This window comes from Centruroides vittatus, unplaced genomic scaffold (assembly GCF_030686945.1).
Source record: "Centruroides vittatus isolate TY-2023 unplaced genomic scaffold, ASM3068694v2 contig_747, whole genome shotgun sequence".
Taxonomy (NCBI): Eukaryota; Metazoa; Arthropoda; class Arachnida; order Scorpiones; family Buthidae; genus Centruroides; species Centruroides vittatus.
Genome location: NW_027122483.1, coordinates 43,551 through 62,268, shown reverse-complemented (window position 1 = coordinate 62,268; position 18,718 = coordinate 43,551). Strand labels below are relative to the sequence as shown.

At 30.9% G+C, this 18,718-nt stretch overlaps 1 protein-coding gene across 1 annotated transcript in view; it reads right to left on the bottom strand.

Annotated features, from left to right (window-relative positions):
- Window positions 1-18,718, bottom strand: part of LOC136981178 (uncharacterized) — a 198,499-nt gene that overhangs the window by 171,490 nt on the left and 8,291 nt on the right. The gene's annotated exons all lie outside the window — the stretch shown is intronic.

The window sequence follows — 18,718 nt, the reverse complement described above, 5'->3', positions numbered from 1 at the left end:
TTCTGAGGGTTTCTCCCGAGTAAAGCGATGTATCTCAAGTAGTAAAAAATTTTGTAAGACATTCTTTCGTTTCTACACCCCATCTAAAAATTTATGAATGTGCTATTGAATTTATATTTTAATGGAAAATTCGAGTAGATTTATAATATATATTGTTTAATGACTTTTTCAAATTTTTCACGAAATTATCATTAAAGTTTTTCATAAATTCAAGTGAACGTGATCACTAAACGTTTACTGATAGTTGGGCGTGGGTTCGCACCTCGCCAACGGACTGGCCACGTGGAAATTCCCGGGTTTTTGTCACGTTAGTAACAATTAAATGGAAGCCACTTTTACATAACAGACCTATTTGGAGGCATTGGCATTGACCTATTTTGTTTGGACACGTTGGCGATCTGCCAACGTGCTCCAAACTAAATGAACGTTAACATTAAATATTCGTTATCTCTATTGATGACCTCTTTCAGAAGAGTGACATTTTGTTTCAACAGATAACCAAAATAATTAAATCATATCTTGTTTTATTTTACATATGTTTAATTTGTTCGAATTATAAAGTATAGTTAACATAAGGAAAATTATAAAATAATATTTAAAAATTATTTCTGTTTACGTTCAGTTCTTATTCTAAATTTGGAAAATAAATAAAACAAGGTATACCTTTTCACTTTAATATGAATATAATGACCTCTCAATAAATAATTTTTATCTATTTGAGTTGTAATTTTTGACAAGACTACCTCTTGTTTATAAAATCGTACTGCCAGCCTGTGTTACCAGCTTAGAGGTATGAACGAGTACATGTCAGGAGTTGCAATTTGGCACAGAGTATTAGGTGCCCAAATCATTTGCGGTTAAAAAGAAACAGACTTGCAAATAGTCAGGGGACCGAGAACCGAGTCAAAATAAAATACAAAATTGCAACACTCTTTCTACAAACAGGTAAACAGGCACCTCACCCCAGCGAAGTCAGGAAGTGAGAGTACCACCCACAGTCGTTCTAGGAAGTGGACTTTGATCCTAGGACTGAACACGTAGTATTTTCTTTGTTAAATAAAATTTGTAATCTAATTTTGTAAATTTGGAAGTGCTTCAAATATGACGTTAAAACAGGGTTTTATGTCATTACGAGTGGTTTTTTTAACATTATCTAGTATAGTAAAATCGTGGGACCGATAAAAATTTTACGTGTAGGGCAGAGGGCGCCACCGCGTGACCTTCGCCCTATGACCTCACTTTGGTCCCGTACTCCAACGAGGAGAGACAGCTTTTCACTTCACGTTCGTTAACCTTTCGAGTCAACAGCCGTGCAAATCTTGGATTTGTATTATATCTCGACACTATTGTAAATATCGCGGGGCCGACACGCAACGGAGAAATTTCGACATTGGATAGGTTAATTTCACCGAAAATGTATCGTGGACGACCTCGTGGTTGTGGCAGGCGAAGCTTGAAGGATCGCACTTAAAACCAGCAATACCAAAGAATTTTGGAGAATGAGAACGTGGTCCGCCTTGAAAGTCAAAGTGAGTCTCCAAGACCAAATACGAGACCAAAGTCTTGTCCCAAATACGGTTTTACCGTTTTACTTTTTTGTGATTACGTTAGTGGTGTATTTACGCTTAAAGCTGGTTCTTCTGATGTAGAAAATCACGGCAGTGAGATATATATACAAAAAATGACTGATTATAGGGGAAAGGAGGGCAGGATGGAAGGGTTAACTTTGTGATGTAAAAAAACGATAAAACAACATAATATAAAGCTTTTACTTTAATCAGTCTCGACAGAGATCTTAGATGGTCAAAAAATTGAGAAATTAAAAATCATTTATATTAAGAATAAAATCTGTTAGGAATCATGAAGTAAAAATCAGACTACCTCTCTGATTCAATACGGTTATTGGTAGAAAAAGATGTGAGGTTTCACTAGTCTTCTGTTTTATAACTGAATTTAATTAAATTTTTATACCCATTCCATTAAAAATCTTTTTTAAAATTGGTTTTATCAATTTTTTTTCTTCTTTTAAAATCCATATGTTAATACTTAGGAAAAAATTAATGAAATACTACACAAAATAAATAGAAAAGTATATTGTTGGTTTGTAAAAAAATGTTTATTACAAAATTTGACTGAAAATATTTGCCGTCCGCGTCTTCTGTCTTCAACCAAGGTAGACTTAAATAAGCGAGATACAAAGAGCCTTCTCCGACTTTCGTCGACGTCTCCTGTCTTCTCTCGACGGGTTTTATAGATGCGAACACACACTTAATAGAGCATCCTGGTGCTTGGCCGCATCAGGAGTTTAGGTGCTCTGCTTTATTCCAGTATATCCCGCTTCTCCAAGCTTTGCAGGAGTTTACAATTTTTGGAGCGGTCGCACTCGCATTACAATTTTTTCCCGACATAAGTATGTTTTTTGTCATAACATTTTTCATACAGAGTTTGACTGAATTATATTACAGACAATTAATGAATAATAAATAATAAAAAGTGAATGAATAGTTGTCAGATTGAGAAGTTCGTGCAGAGTTATTATAAAACAGTCTTCGCACAGTTGTTGAAATCTCAGTTCTCATATAGTTGGAATATAGATGCGAACACAAAGAGCCCTCTTCATCTCCCGTCGGCTCTTTCGCTCGATCGTGTTTTCAAGAAACGGCACACAGGGAGCCTTCTCTTCCTCCCGGCCGCATCTTCTGTCTTCATTCCGCGGCCTTAAAGATGCTTAGACACACAGAGCCTTCTCTGACTTCCATACATTCCTGAAGTATTCTTAATCACAAAATTTCCGGGAAGGCTAAGAAAAAGGAAGAAAAAAACGTAAAAATTTGGAACAAGTTTACGCTTAACAATAGTTTCTTACAATAGAAAAAGCCAACAATAAATTCCAAGAATTTGTTAGGTATTGTTGTAATATATTTTTAAGAACGCGTGACGTATTACGGTTCCGTCGTATTTTTACGTTACGTGTTACGTAAAAACATTAATGGATTTGAAATATTTCAGAAAGGATTATTTTGTTAAAATAATATTTATTAGAAAACTTTTTAAAGTTGAAATAATCTTTTTTCCAATAAATAAAATTATAAAAATTCGAGTTATTCAATTCTTCTAAAGTAATGGTATACGTATTTTTCAAAATTCAAAGAGCAATTTGTAATGTTAAAAAAACAATTAATTATAAATCGTATTGTTGCATAGAAATGAAAAGAAATACCTTCTGATGAAGTTAAGAAATATACGAACAAGAACAACGTTACATGAAAACATCGTGTAACGTTGTTCTTGTTCGTTGTTCTTGTTGTTCTTTTTCCTTGAAAAATCTTAAGAACAGTGGTGTAATCATTATATCAGTAATCATACAACGTTAAAAATGAAAAAATAAATCCCTTGTACTTTCTGTTTCAATATATAAATTGCTTATATGAAAAATACAAAGGCCGGTTTAATCATTTTTCCGTTCATGATAAAGCAAATTAAGAAAAAAAAGACTATCTAATATAATAGAAAAGAAGTAAAAGTACAAGATCATCAATTGGATACCGCAGGGGTCGAATACCTGTCCACGGCCCGAAAAACAAAACTATTTTCTATCTGAATCGTTTGATTCATTCTTGTGTATTATCAGCAGTAAAGATATAGAATAGCAAAGAATAGTAAAGAATAGTAGAAAGATATAAAATAGTAAAGAATAGCAATAGAAAAAGCAAAGCTTTCTGTTGCGTTCCAAATTGCAATTTCAAAGCCTGAGCCTGATATAAGTTTGCTTTTTCTATTGCTACTCATCTTTACTGCTGATAATACACAAGAATGAATCAAACGATTCAGATAGAAAATAGTTTTGTTTTTAAACATTAGAGGGCGAGCATCCGATAAAAAATACAAATAGAAGTCTTTAAAGAAATATCGGAATACTCTTCATTGGGAGATAATGTCGCTACAGCTAGAATTAGTATTGGACATATTGAACCATACAATTTTATTGTTATGTTAATTATGAGGGAAAATATATCATTCAAAATAACTGTTGTAAATAACCAGTTACAGAATAAATCACGAGACATTTTTTGCTCTTCCGAATTATTAAATGGACTAGTATTTTTTTTCAACATTTTAGAAATAATTGGTATGATATTATTATGTTGGAATGCAAACAAAAATGTGAAGAGTTGGGAATTGATTCAATGTCCAAGATGAAGCGAAAACGCAAAAGAAAACTGTTACCCGGAGAAACAGAAGGAACTATACTTTCAAGTCAGAATGAATTAAAACATTTGTTTTATGTAGTTGTTGACAATATTATATCCCAACTAGGTGATCGATTTAAAAATATGCGTTCAATATAATAGATTTTTGATTTTTTAAATGGGAAAAATTTGGTTTCCATGCCATTAGTAGATTTTAAAAAGCTGCAGCCGACTGTTGCATTGTATATAGTGCAATTGGACGCTTTCAAAGTCAAGCAAAAATAATATTTAAAAATTTGATATCTTTACACCATTTACAAATATTACAGGGAATGGTCAAGTGGAATCTTTGTGTGTCTTATCCCGATATCAGTATTGCATTAAGAATAATGCCTACTCTGTCCGTGACTGTTGCTTACGGTGAGAGAAGTTTCGGTAAATTAAAAATCATTAAAAACTATTTACGTTTTACAATGTCCCAAGGCAGATTGAGTAGTTTAAATTTATCATCTATAGAAAATGATATTTTTAAAGAAACTGATTTTAAGGACGTTATAGATGAATTTGCAAATCTGAAGGCGAAAAAAGTTTATTTTGTTTAAGTTTATTTCGTGATTGTTATTCGAAAGATATTTGTTAATATTGTGAACGCTCATCAATCAGATATGTTAATTATAAACTTTTATTTTTTATGTTTATTACTAAGTAATTTTTATTTGTGTTTTGTTACCAGTAACGTACCAATAAAGGGTTAAATATTTATTTAATTTTGACATTTAAAAGTGATATTATTAACTTCATAACATTGTTGATAAGCAGCAGTATATATGTTGGAGTCATTTGCCTGTGTAACAAAATGAAATCCATGATAGTCAAAAAAAAGGTTATTTATAAAGATATATTTTAATTATTTATCGTATATATAGTTGAAAAATATATTGAATGTCATTAGATAATTTTTTTTAGAATAGCATTTTTTTAATAACAAAAATTAAAAATGCGCCATTTTTATTCTTGGCCATAGGCGTCCAAAATCCTAGTTACGGCTCTGGGATATCCCTACATTTTACAATTGACACATAAAAAACATCTATCTTTTGTGTTTGTACATAGTTCATGTGCCCAACGACAACACACTGGACACTGTACCCATTCCTCTGTGGGCGTTTCCACATATGGTTCTCTACATAATACACAAAACCTTCATCCATCGCCATGTGCATCGTTTCTTCAGTCCAAGAACCTCTGTTGCTCTTTCTTATATATACTGTTCACCATCTAAAAACAATTACATCCTCAATTAGTTAGATAAATTGAATACAGAAATCGAAATAATTGCGCGCGGGCAACATGGAAACTATTCCATCTTGCCCTAAAATGCAATTTTTCATCTTGCCCATATACCCATTGCCGATAATAATATCAACGCTTTAAAAATCCTTGAATTTTTTCTTCTTTAAATATCAATTCATGCAATCTATCCCTAATAGGTACTTTGTATAAAAACAAAATAGTAATACTTACCTTATAGGTATAAATAATAACACTGCAAAAGTCCAATGATTGCATAATAATCTGCTGCGAAATAAGAAATACTTGCACACATCACTTGGTGGCACCAACCAGTCTGAGTCGCCGTTCGTAGATACTAGATATCCGGGTGTCTCTGTGTGCATGAAGATTCGGGTGCTTCATCGCGCGGTTCGGGGTGGGTAAGTAGTTTCCATCTTGCCCTCTCTTCCCTATATACAGGAATCAAAGTTGTTGATTTTCAGATTTAATTTCTTCGCTCCCCTAACACCTATGTTTCATTTTACTCTAGTTTCTACTCGGTTATCTTAACTTCGCTATTATTTTTATCTTGCTATTATAACTAGGGGCAGAATTTAAGTTATTTATTTATTTGTTTTACTATTAATAGTTTTATGTGTTATCTTGGTTTGGTTAAACATTCATTTTTCTTTCATAACATCTTTAATCTAGTTAGTAAGATATTTTCGTTTTTGGCGGCATATCTCTTTTGGTTGAGATGGCTGGTGATGAGAGGTCTATTCAAACTGAGCTTAGACTCTCCGCGTTTGCTATCCTGGACGAACTGAAGGCATAATGCCAGTGTGAAAATTGGTAACAAACGGCATCCGCAATTTATTATCACTAGCGTTGAAAAAATTATCGAGTTGTATGCAAGTACGGCTGTTCTCCAACGTCTCGATTAGAGAAGAAAAGATTTATGTGCAGAATACCCCTTCAAAGAATGCTTCCATAAAAATAAGGAGGCAAAATGCATCAATTGTTTACACGACGAAACACGTAAAGCCAACCACAACGCTAGGGACAGTTCATTCACAATCTGTATTAAAATGAAATCAAATATTATTGCTCGTACAGATTATGTGTCAGACTAACGATTCTAAACTACGTTTATTGTAGATCAATCTGGGCAGAGGCATAGCCTTCTCTTCCCTCTTGTTTTATGCTACACAAGTTCGATATTATCCTAATTCAGGAACCATACTGTTTTAGCAAATTCCCTGCCTCCCTGCCTACCAATTGCTCCATCACAAAAGGTACAAACGAATATCCATGGGCAATTACGGTCGTCACTCAGAAAAAACATCTCTGTTCTTCACCAGACCAATTATAGCAACGATTGCTCTGTCTGTATTGAGCTCAATATCTTTAACACTAAGTTTGTCATCGTAAATATCTACCGTCTCCATCCAGACAACTCAACTTACAATTTAAACCAAATACTATCCATGTATTGTAAATCTCAAGTCTACGTGTATATTTTTGAAGTATTAAGTCTTTTACTTCCCCTGTTGGTGGATCCTTTCTCAGATTAAATTTCTGTGATATGAGGAAAATGTACTTTAAGCCACAGTTTTTTTGTTTCTTTCGATTTTTCTGCACATTTCTTTCTTCTTTTAGGTATTTCATACTTTAAGGAATTCATTTTAATTTTAGAATAAAGTCATAAAAAAAACTCACTCCGTTAAAATTGGAATAACAAAATGATGTAAATGTAAACCGTAACATTTTACCTACGGAAGTCACGTGGCTTGAACTTTGATGCTTAAGGGTCGATCAGTGGCATGTCACCATACGCCACTGATCGACCCTCAAGCTGAGAAAGGAGATTCCCCGAATTGCAGGTCGAAACTCTGTCGAAACTGGTTGTAAGTGCGAGTGGTCTTTTAGCAGATAGGTCGTAAAGTGAGGCGTACCTGTACTAACCTGTGTTACTTGTAGAATTTAATTAACTGAGGTGAATACAAAGCAATCAAGTTTTAATAAAAATAATAAATTTATTAATATATTTTTTAAATACTTAAAATCTTAAAGTGCATTTTATCGAACTTTTACCAGCAAAAAATTTTTTTCGTGTCGTTAATAACTTAATTGCTTTATATAACGTAGTCACCTGTATGTTCGTCGGTATGATGACGTGTTACACATTGACTATTGCCTTACGAGTTTTTAATAAGCAGTTTTTATTTTCTAAACTAATTACAGTATGCTTTTAATAATTAATTTAAAAGGAGGCTACTGGCGAATTTTTTGAAGCACTCGGCTTTCTACACCAAGAATAAGAATTTCATCGTTTTTTAAACGTTAACTATCACTAATAAGATAACACAGTTATTATTAATTATTTATTACAACTTATATTGGTTATATCAAAAATAATTATTATGCAACGTTCACCACCCAAACGAGGAAGACCTCCATTAAGTCGTACCCAACCAGGAACAAAGAAGAACCAGTCATCTTCATTAAGCTCTAAAACGATAATGGATTTTAATTTTTGCCCCGAAGAAAACCTTCAGGAAGAAAGTATCGAAAAAGTGAATTATACTCGAAAATCATCGCAAACTGGTGCAAGTGATACTCCAGGTGAGTCAGCTATCTCTGAACAAATCTTGACTAACAAACTGGACATTTCTTTAGACACCACTAATTCTATACTTTGGGACAAAATTTCGGACTTGATAAATACAACTAACGACAAACTATTTAATCAAATGGTAATTATCAAAAAATCACAAAAACATTCGAGAAACGAAGGAAACTCAGAAAAAAAATGGAAGTAGAGATTAATAGCTTGAAGCAAGAAATAGACAAGCTACAAACGGATAAAGATCTTTTACAATTTAAAATGGACTCGTTAACAAACGAACATCGTTACAACAATATAATTATTTATAATTATCCAACTTATAAAAACATTTCAAAAGCAGAAATACTCAACTTTATTACTAATACATTAAATTTACAAGAAATAACTCAAAAGGATATATTTGAGATTATTCAATTGTCAAAACTCCAAATCTAATAATTAGAATCACTTTTAATAATAACCAAACGAGAGATCTCATCTTTTCTTCATTTATACGTAGAAAACAACAAAATCTTCTTGGTGACTGGCAAAACGCCCAGATCTCTCCGGACCTAACTATTAACTCAAGAACTAGACGTAAAAATCTACTATCAAATTTCCACGAACTACGAAAACAAAATCCCCAGGTAAAACTACGGAACGATATTTTAATAATTGGGCGAGAAAAGATAACTTACAGTATAAGAACGGGAAAATTGGTATATGTTGATACGTTTCTTTCATCATCAAAAATAACAACTTTATCTAAATGACACATCAATAAGAGAGAGAAAACTCATTACCGCAAATCATGTTCTAATAATCAACATTTAACAATAATAAATTGGAATAGCCAAGGCCTCAAAAATAAAATACCACAACTAAATAATTTTAATTCAAAGCACGATCCGGATATTACCGCAATTACCGAAACCTGGATAACCTCAGAATCAATCTATAACTCAAGCTTCTTCGAAAATTATACATTGGTATCAACTCTAGCAAAAAAACAAATAGGTCCAGGTCGTCCAAGTAGAGGCCTGTGTTTACTAATAAAAAAAGGTCTATGTAAAATTCTACAGACAAAAAAATCTAACAACTTCATTTTGCTACTTATTCAATTCATGAAACCAACTTTATATAATACTACGAATAACCCAATAAATTTGATGCTCATATATATTCCACCTGAAGACATATTAACATTGAATGAAATATCTAAACAAATAGAACTTTGGCACTATATGACTCCTTACTACTTACTAGTCGGCGACTTCAACGCGAGAATTGCAGAGATAATGGACTCTGAATATACCGGTAACAACTTTTTAATACAAAATATCCGTCAATCATAAGATAAGCACTTAAATAACCTCGGTCAAAAGTTAATTGAAATAATAAAAAATCTCAAAATGTATATAATAAATGGACGGATTAAGAATGATATTCCTGCAGAATATACCTGCCTAACTCACAAAGGAAAATCAACTATTGATTACACGATGTGTTCGGAGTTATTATTGGATTATTGCTTACGATTTGATGTTCTTGATTTTGATATTTCGGATCACCTTCCCACAAAAACAACTTTCTTATTCTTTTTGGAAAAAAACTCTAAAAATACCTTGGATGGAAAAATAAATATACAATATAAACTAAATAGATACGCAAACGAATTTGAAAACCGATTTGATAATATACCGAAAATTACAGAATGTAACAGCGATGAAATATATAACTTAATGATAAACATAATGAATAATTACATAATTGTGGATAGCGACAGGAAGAAACTTCACAAAAAACCTGGACAGGGATGGTTCGACTACGACTGCTATAATATGAAAAAGGAAAAACTAGCAAAACTAAAAACGTTCAGAATATATTCAAATGAAACCAACTTTAATAAATATAAGGATGCTAAACGAACGTATAATAACTTAATTAAGACAAAAAAGAAAAATTATTTCAAGAAGCTCGAATTAAATCTAATTCAATGTAATAAGGACAATAAATTTTTTGGTCCACTGTAAGGAAATACCGACCTAAACCTTGTATAAACGAAATTCCTACAATTATTGACTTCGATACCTGGAAAAATTTTTTTCAGCGCTACCCAAGTATTTACTTAATACCTTTAACAATAATTAGCGCTAAAGCTTACGACGAATATCTAGATGCTGATTTTACAATTGAAGAATTAAATGACGCAATTCGAAAAACTAAAAGCCACACAGCTTTAGGCCATGATAATATTCCCACGAAATTTTTAAAATTAATGTCTAACAGCTCTAGATCAAAATTACTTCATTTATATAATACTATGTATAAAACATCTACTTTTCCCGAATCTTGGAATACAGTTAATCTAACCATGATTTATAAAAAGGGAGACAAATCATCTCCAAATAACTATAGACTTATTGCATTGCTATCAATGTTAAGAAAATGTTTTACCTCCATAATAGCAAACAGATTTCAACAATGGACTAAAACTAATGATTTAGAAGCCAAATTTCAATACGCCTTTACAAAAAACAAAGGAACAGAATCTGCTATATTTATCTTATTAATGATAATTCAACTACATCTTTTAAAAAAACACAGGAAAGTCTACACCGCATTTATAGACATTAAAAAAGCCTTTGACTCAATCTACACACCGCTATTAATAAATAAACTAAAAGCTAGTGGTGCAAGTGTTAAATTCACTTCTTCAATAAAACAATTATATGGAAATTATACCGTTAGAATCAAACATGGTAATTCGATATCTCCACCTCTAAATCTTTCACGCGGTGTACTCCAAGGAGATCCTCTGTCACCATATTTGTTTAATTTTTATTTAAGGGACATTGATCAACTTTTTAATTATTCCTCAGATGGCATTGAGATAAACAATACCTCTTTTCATTACATCCTTTTCGCCGACGATTTAGTAATTTTGGCTCCAAACAAAATATCTCTGCAACGCAAAATCAATCAACTCAATCATTATTTCAACTCAATTTACCTTGAAATAAATCCTACAAAAACCAACATTGTCATTTTTCGTAAAAACAAAAAATTAGCTAACAAGGACTTGAAAATCTACCACGAAAACACTCTACTACAAATAACTAATGAAGTCAAATATTTGGGAGTGGAATTTGATTGGAACTTAACCTTTAAACATCAAGTGTCAAAGTTAAATGTCAGGGTCAAAAAGGCAATTGATAACCTCTTATTTTTATGTTCAACAATGAAAACGTCAAATTTAAACATTCATCTTAAACTTTATAATACTACAATAAGTCCTATCATTTATTATGCCAGTCCAATTTGGGGCTTGGACTACATTTACAGTCTTGAATCTTTGCATATCTATTTCCTACGTAAATTGTTACAACTAGAAAATACTATACCTGGATATGCCATTCGACACGAAACATCACGCTCCTGGATCTTTCCTCAATTGTTAAAAAGAATAATAAAATTTTACTACAGACTTAAATATAAAAGTGATGACAATATTAAATTATTATACCAAGAAATGGTAAAACAAAGTAAAAACAACAATAATAAACAGTTATGGCAATATAAAATTCGAAGAATATTAAATTCCTTTGGAATATCGGAACTATTGTTTACAGACTCAATTCAGGACTGGAAATATGGTTACTCTCTTTTGATGAATTCTGCTATCGCTCAATCAATCAATAAAGATCAACTTTCCTTAACCCAAAGCAATTATCATCCTTGGTACACCAACATCTTAAATATTCCTTCGTTCCAACCTTATATATGGCTACCAGTAGACCTGAATGTAAAACGATTAATAATTCAACTACGTCTAAATAAATACTCACTTTTTATTAATAACACTTATATAAATCTTTCAAATAAATACTGCCTGCTATGTCAACAAGAAGACTTCTCGGTGCTTCACCTTCTACAAAACTGTCAACCCTTGAATAATATACGAGAAAAATGCAATATCAAAAATATATGCTGTTTAAAATCACCTATTGACTTCAAAAATAAATTAAACAACATTAATAAAAAAGATGCCTATAAAATTTTCAATTTTTTTGTAAAATTTACTGAGAAAATTCTCTGTACTATTTAACAATCGGTTTACCAACACAACTTTGAATTCTAGAAAATGAATGACTAAGACAATTTGTATTTTTTGAGTTGTTTAAAACATCAATTAATGTTGTGTTGGTGAGTCATGTGAACTTATTGATTTATTTTTCTATATTATGTCTCTTACTATATAATTACATAAAATAAAATGTAATATAATATTACTATATGTATACCCCCCAATATAGGGGAAATTCCCTTGGAAAATAAAATATTATTATTATATTAAAATTTAAAAAATAATAATAATAATTAATTTATAATAATTTATATTTACAATTATATAATTACAAATTGATTATGTTTTATTTTGTATTTATTAAATAATATAAATTTATAATCGCCTGTATTAGATTTGTTAATTTTCCAGTATTTTAAATTCAGTCAGAAATTAGAAAATTCAATTTTACTTTATTTAAAATAATATTTAAACGAATTAAATTTAAAAATTATTATAAATCGAATTTTTCAGTCTTTCCAACAACTTTTTCAGACAGTAAACAACAGGTGTTTGTTAACAATGGCTTTCACACATTTTCCAGTTACGTAAGTCTACTTTGCATTTATAAAAATTAAAATTTGTCATGTCAAATTATATTTCTTAACTTTCTAATATTTTAAACTAAATTAATAAATTTAAAATACAATTTTGGCTGAAATAAAATTGTTTTAAGACTTATTTAATTTTAAATTATTTTAATTCGAAAAATTTTTAGTTTTAGGTCTTCCACGTGTAAACAACAGGTGTCCCTTAATAACAGCTTTTCCGTATTTCGAGTTACACCTACTTTGCATCGATAAAAATCATCATGTTTAATTATTCGAATAAATGCGATTTTTAATATTTAAATCATATTATTATAATATAAATTAGACCCGAAATATCAATATAAAAGCATTTCGTCTTAAATTCTTTTAGTATTAAATATTAAATAATTGATTTTATACACTTTTGATATTGTTAAAATATACATACGTTTATATCTTATTCTATATAATTATAGCTTATAAAACATATTTATACACTTTAATCTATTTTTCAATATATTGCACGTTTAGAAGGTATTCGAGATGGTCGAACTTATAATCTCACTATCATATTTGATAAAATTTAAATACAGACACTTAAATGTTATTTAAATGTCCGTATTTACAGGTTACAATTGCAATATTTATATTATTTACAATAATGTATAATAATTTGTGTAGAAATTACTTATACATTTTATTTTATTCTCATTTATAAAATATAATAGTTAATTACCTTTGTATGAAGCCAATTTTTGATGACGTGGCGTAGAACAATCGTCCCAGATGTTTCGATTATTTCTATGTTCATTTACTAAATAAATCATCACCTAATTATGAATAAGGTTTATATTTTATCAATCTTACCTTCAAATTTTCGAATATATTAAAATTAGTAGTGGCTTGTCCTTGTACATAATTTTCCTTCAACAATTGAGTCGTGCCAGTCATCTATCTAACACCTTTCAGAAATGACAGACACAGGACAGATGACAGTGAAAATTTTTAGGTCTCCAATTTTTTCAAATTGCAGGCCAGTAACGACTACAATACAAAAATAATAACGAAATATGATATCATACGTAGAAGTTATATAAAAAACTAAAATAACTTACTACAGATAGAAGGTTTTTCTCCTCACAAATTGTAAAATATTTTTGGATGTTAGAAAAATAAAATAATTTACATATTAAACATTATTCAACATTCTGTTCAGTTATATTATTAAACATTCGACTTACGTTTCTGAATAATTTTAAACACTGACTTATTAAAGTGAAAACGTTGGAGAAAACGTTATATCGAAGTCAGCTTCGAGCAACGATTGTGGCGTACAAAACGATTCGATTTGTTTTATAAATTTAAATAAATATTTTATATCAACCTTTATTATATAAATAATACGCTACGATGCTTTTACAACGAATCTAATGCTATCTCATTTTGCATTAGTAAAATGTTAAAATAATTATAATGGTAATTAAACTAATTGGTGATAATCCTGATTGCCGATTTAAGGATATTTTCTTGCTGATCCGTAAAGCGTAACAACCGGATACGAAATGAAACGAAAAAAGACAGGCAAAATCTACGTAAATTACATGACGTAATTTTATTGGATTCGAAATTCAAAATACCATCTGCAATGTCAAAATTTTGAATTGACAGGTAGGAGGAGAAATCGCGCTGAATTTATACAATCCTATGCAGAATTTTGATATAAACAGGCATGGAAGACTGCCGCTAAAGCAATTTCTACGATCAACGAACCGAAAGCAACATGAAAACTATCCTCTTTCTACTGGTTCTTTCTGGTAAGTTGAGTATTTTTTATAATCTTTAAATTTGTAGATTAATTGGGCTGAAACTGTAGCCGAATTTACAAATTTAACAATTATAGACACAAGTAAAAATTGTCTTTCCTTTGTCTCGAAAACACGGATTTAGATAAATGAAACACTAGACCGGATTTAGAGGAGATGAGGGGAGGCCCCTATTAACTAAATATGAAGTTCCGATGAAAGCTGTCAGTTATTTTATTTCAATTTAGTCTTTCCCCTGTAAGGTGTTAGATAGATGACTGGCACCACTCTATTCTTAAAGGAAAGAGGAGAATGTACAGGGGAAGGACACTACTTATTTGAAGTGAAAACGATATATTTTAAAACAAGTAAATAAATAATGATGTAATGTTGAATTTTTAATGCTTAAACTTATATATATATATATTCTTGTTATCTTTCAAGTTAAATTTTAAAGATATTACTTGGTTAAAAACAAACAAAATAATTAAAATTATATTACGTATTATTGTAAACGTGTTCTCAAATTTTAAATCAATATTGTGCCAATTAACTTCACTAGACATAAATTAGGATTAATGAAAGATTATTTATTTCGTTAGGAATTGCAATCGTAGCAAACTGCGATGCATCTAAGAAGGGAATAAAGAAAGACGTCGCATTTGATAAAGGCGAGAAAAAGTCTGTCGATGGTGTCAGGAGTGGAAAAAATGTGAAGAACACACACAATTTTAAAGAGAAGTCAAATCGCCAAATGCGCGCCATTATTCCAGGTTTTACAGACGTGTTGCCTAACAACCCGGAAACCGTGAATATTTTCTCACTTTTGTATGGTTTCAGCGCCTTGGATTTGAATCACTTTTTGAATTGTACCTATCTCAAAGTAAGTTTTACATATTTATTTTTATTCTAATATAATTCTAAATTATTATCATTTTTCTTTGTTGCAAGTATTTATGTTATTACCCACAACATTATTAAAAGTTTACAAATTCAGTTGATATTTAACTATTTATATTTTATATCTGACTTTAATTCGATTTTGTGATACTTTAATTAATACTACATCGCAGCATTATTATTTATTAGAATTAATAGAAATGTTAATCTCTTTATACCGCAATTTTAAACGTTTTCTTTAAAAAAGATTAACAAATTTAAATATAGGCATAATAAAAGTAGTCCTACGTCTTTATAAATCTTATGAAATTTATAAAGTAATTACTTTTTACCAAATTCAAATCTATTAAATTTCATTATGATTTTATAAATTATATATTGAAAAGGATTATTAATTATTATTAATGAATATAATTCTTTTTTCTTTTCTCAGCTTGGGTCTGATTTGTACGGATGCTATGCGAATCTCACTCTTCTTGGCTTAGACCTTTCTGAGGTTGTAGATAAATTAGATGGGCTTTTAAATGGTGCACTTCGTCGCGAGGACAGATGCGACTCGTGCGACGATCCATTCGATTGGGAATATGAATTTTCATTGCTAAGCGATAAATGTGGGCTTCTCGGTAATATTACAACTTATTTGGCATGCATCATCGATGAGCTGAAGAATTTCGATTGCCTCGATTATGTTAACAGATGTATTAGGGCACTTATGAATTGCCTGGCTTATTTTGTTGACAATATTAACGCCGAAAACGAATACGAATGTAGCAATTTATATAACGATCTTAAACTTCTTCTGAAGGAAATTTTCAGCGTTATATCTAATTTATTTCAAGGCAATCTAAATGAAAAAGACATACCGAAATTTTGCATAGGAGTAAAATAACGAAAAATATAATCAACAAACGATGAAAGAAATATTCTGATAATTAATAAAAAATATTAAATACGTAATCTAATTTGAAATTCATTTTTCTTCATTATTATAAATTTAAACAATGTAATATGAATTTAACTTATTTAAAAAAATAAAATTATTAGCATGCAACCTTGCTTCTTGTTGTGTATTTTTTTAACTTGTATTAATACGTCATTTTTTTTCACTTCGTCATAATGTATAAGGATGATTGTAGTGTTTTTAGTAATACACGCGTTGTCTAGCAGATGATGTAAGATGTTTAATGCCACTTTTTGTATTAGAATCTCGGTTTATACTTCTTAACCGTGCAATAAGCAAGTAGCAATGAATCGCGAACTTTACACGAATACTTTCGTTTCTCTCTTCACCTATTACTATAATTATTTGTTGTCGCTGAACCAAGTGCTTTCTCTCAACTAGGGTTTTACTTAATTTATAATAAATCTTCCAGGTATGTCGTATTCTCCTGGATTCTCCATATCTGAAGATTTCCATCCAAGCCACTTACCCAACGATTTTAGTTTTTTTCCATTGTCTTTGTCTTTGATATTCCTCTCCACCTCTCGCAACACCGGGAGATTTTTCTTGCTTTAACTAAACCCAAAAATAATTTCGTAACCCCACAGAAGCTTTGACCTATCATTAGATAATTTATCCTTCGTCTTCTCTTTCTTTCCCTCCAAGAGTTTTGTGTTCGACTATAGTTTTTACAAAATTATTGGCATAATAATATGACCTGCAAATGTAATTTTCGTTTTCTCTATTTCTCTATTAATTTTCTTTTGTTCCGTCCAGTTTCTATTGTTTATTCCTCTTCATATCCTGCATCCAGACGGGTCTTGTCCTGCTTACCTAGTGTTCAGCAATCGCTTCCATTTAGCAAAATGCTCCAGAGAAATGTTTTAATAAATGATTTCTTTCTTTCTGTACTTAGGTGTTCAAACGTTAGCAGATTTTTTTCTTATTTCCTTGTTACGTCTATCGCTAAATAAGTAAAATTTTTACTTGTTACACCTCGTTCTTATCAATCCTGATGTTAGCTTTTGTTTTCCGGTTTTCTTTTCTACTACCTTCGTTGTTGTTTTCTTAATATTCATCTTAATTAAACTGCATTAATGTATTTAGAACTAGAAAAGCCTTACTGTCCTTAAAATTTATTATTATTTGAAGTCGTCTATGTGGACGTTATTTATTAATAGGACCTTGTACTGGTGTATTGGCACATTACTGTGCCAATTCACCAGTACAAGGTCCTATTAATAAATAACGTCCACGTAGACGACTTCAAATAATAATGCATTAATGTATGTTTTCGTGCAGCATACTAAACATTTGAACTATTTCTCTTTCTTAAATTACTCATTTTCCCTATTATTATTATGCCTTTAACTTTTCTTTGACTTTTCACCTGCTATATTATATTGAATATGTATATTAAACAGGTAAGGATAAAGTGTGCCAGAGTTTTCGTACACCCTTCTTCATCTTTGCTTCTTTCTCCATCCCATTGATATTTATATATATACAGGCTGGTTCTTGTACAGCTGGTAAATTATCCTTTTATATACGTAATGTGTAAATAACCTTTCTCCATATATAAAAAATTTACGTAAGGTTTGGTTTTTCTGATGGTAGACGTGGTAACCGCCCTATCGTGAGAGTAGTGGTGAGATCTATAATTGTCGTGGCTTTTGACGAAAAAGTTAGTCCTATTAAGAGGTAATTTAGTATTATGTTTTGGCGACGGTATTAATCTAAATAAGATACACTTAATAAGTTCGTTTGGCGACGAAGTTAACGAGCTGACAACGACTTCCTTTATAGAACTGGGTGAGGACTGTTGAAAGGAGTTGATGCCCGATCTTTATTTTATGTTTTTAAGCGTTACTTTTAATTAGTTATTTTCTTTTCGGGGATTTTCTTTTCTTAAGGACACACCCTTAATCCCTTTGTGCAAACAAAGTCAAAAAGACAAAGTTACTAATCTACATCACTGACTGATCCCGTAACGCAAAATAATGTAAATTAGGGTACTGAACACCGGATAAAAGACGACACATATATAAGAAAAAATATATAAGCTAGCAATACTTTTTTTTGTATGTAAACGCGACACGAACCTTTAAACAATAGGAGAATGTATGCCGTAAGATCGACCATCTCCGGTTGGGTATCGAATTAAACATCGATTTTGACCTTTTTCTCGATCTGAGTTGAGATCGCGTTACGCATAGTAACGAGTGCTCAACCACTTAGAAAACGAGAATGAGGAAATGCCACCAATCGGAATGGACGATTAATGACGAAAAAATTAATATAAAAGACCCGGGAATTCAAGGACGCGACGATTTCTCCCAAATGTTCCCAG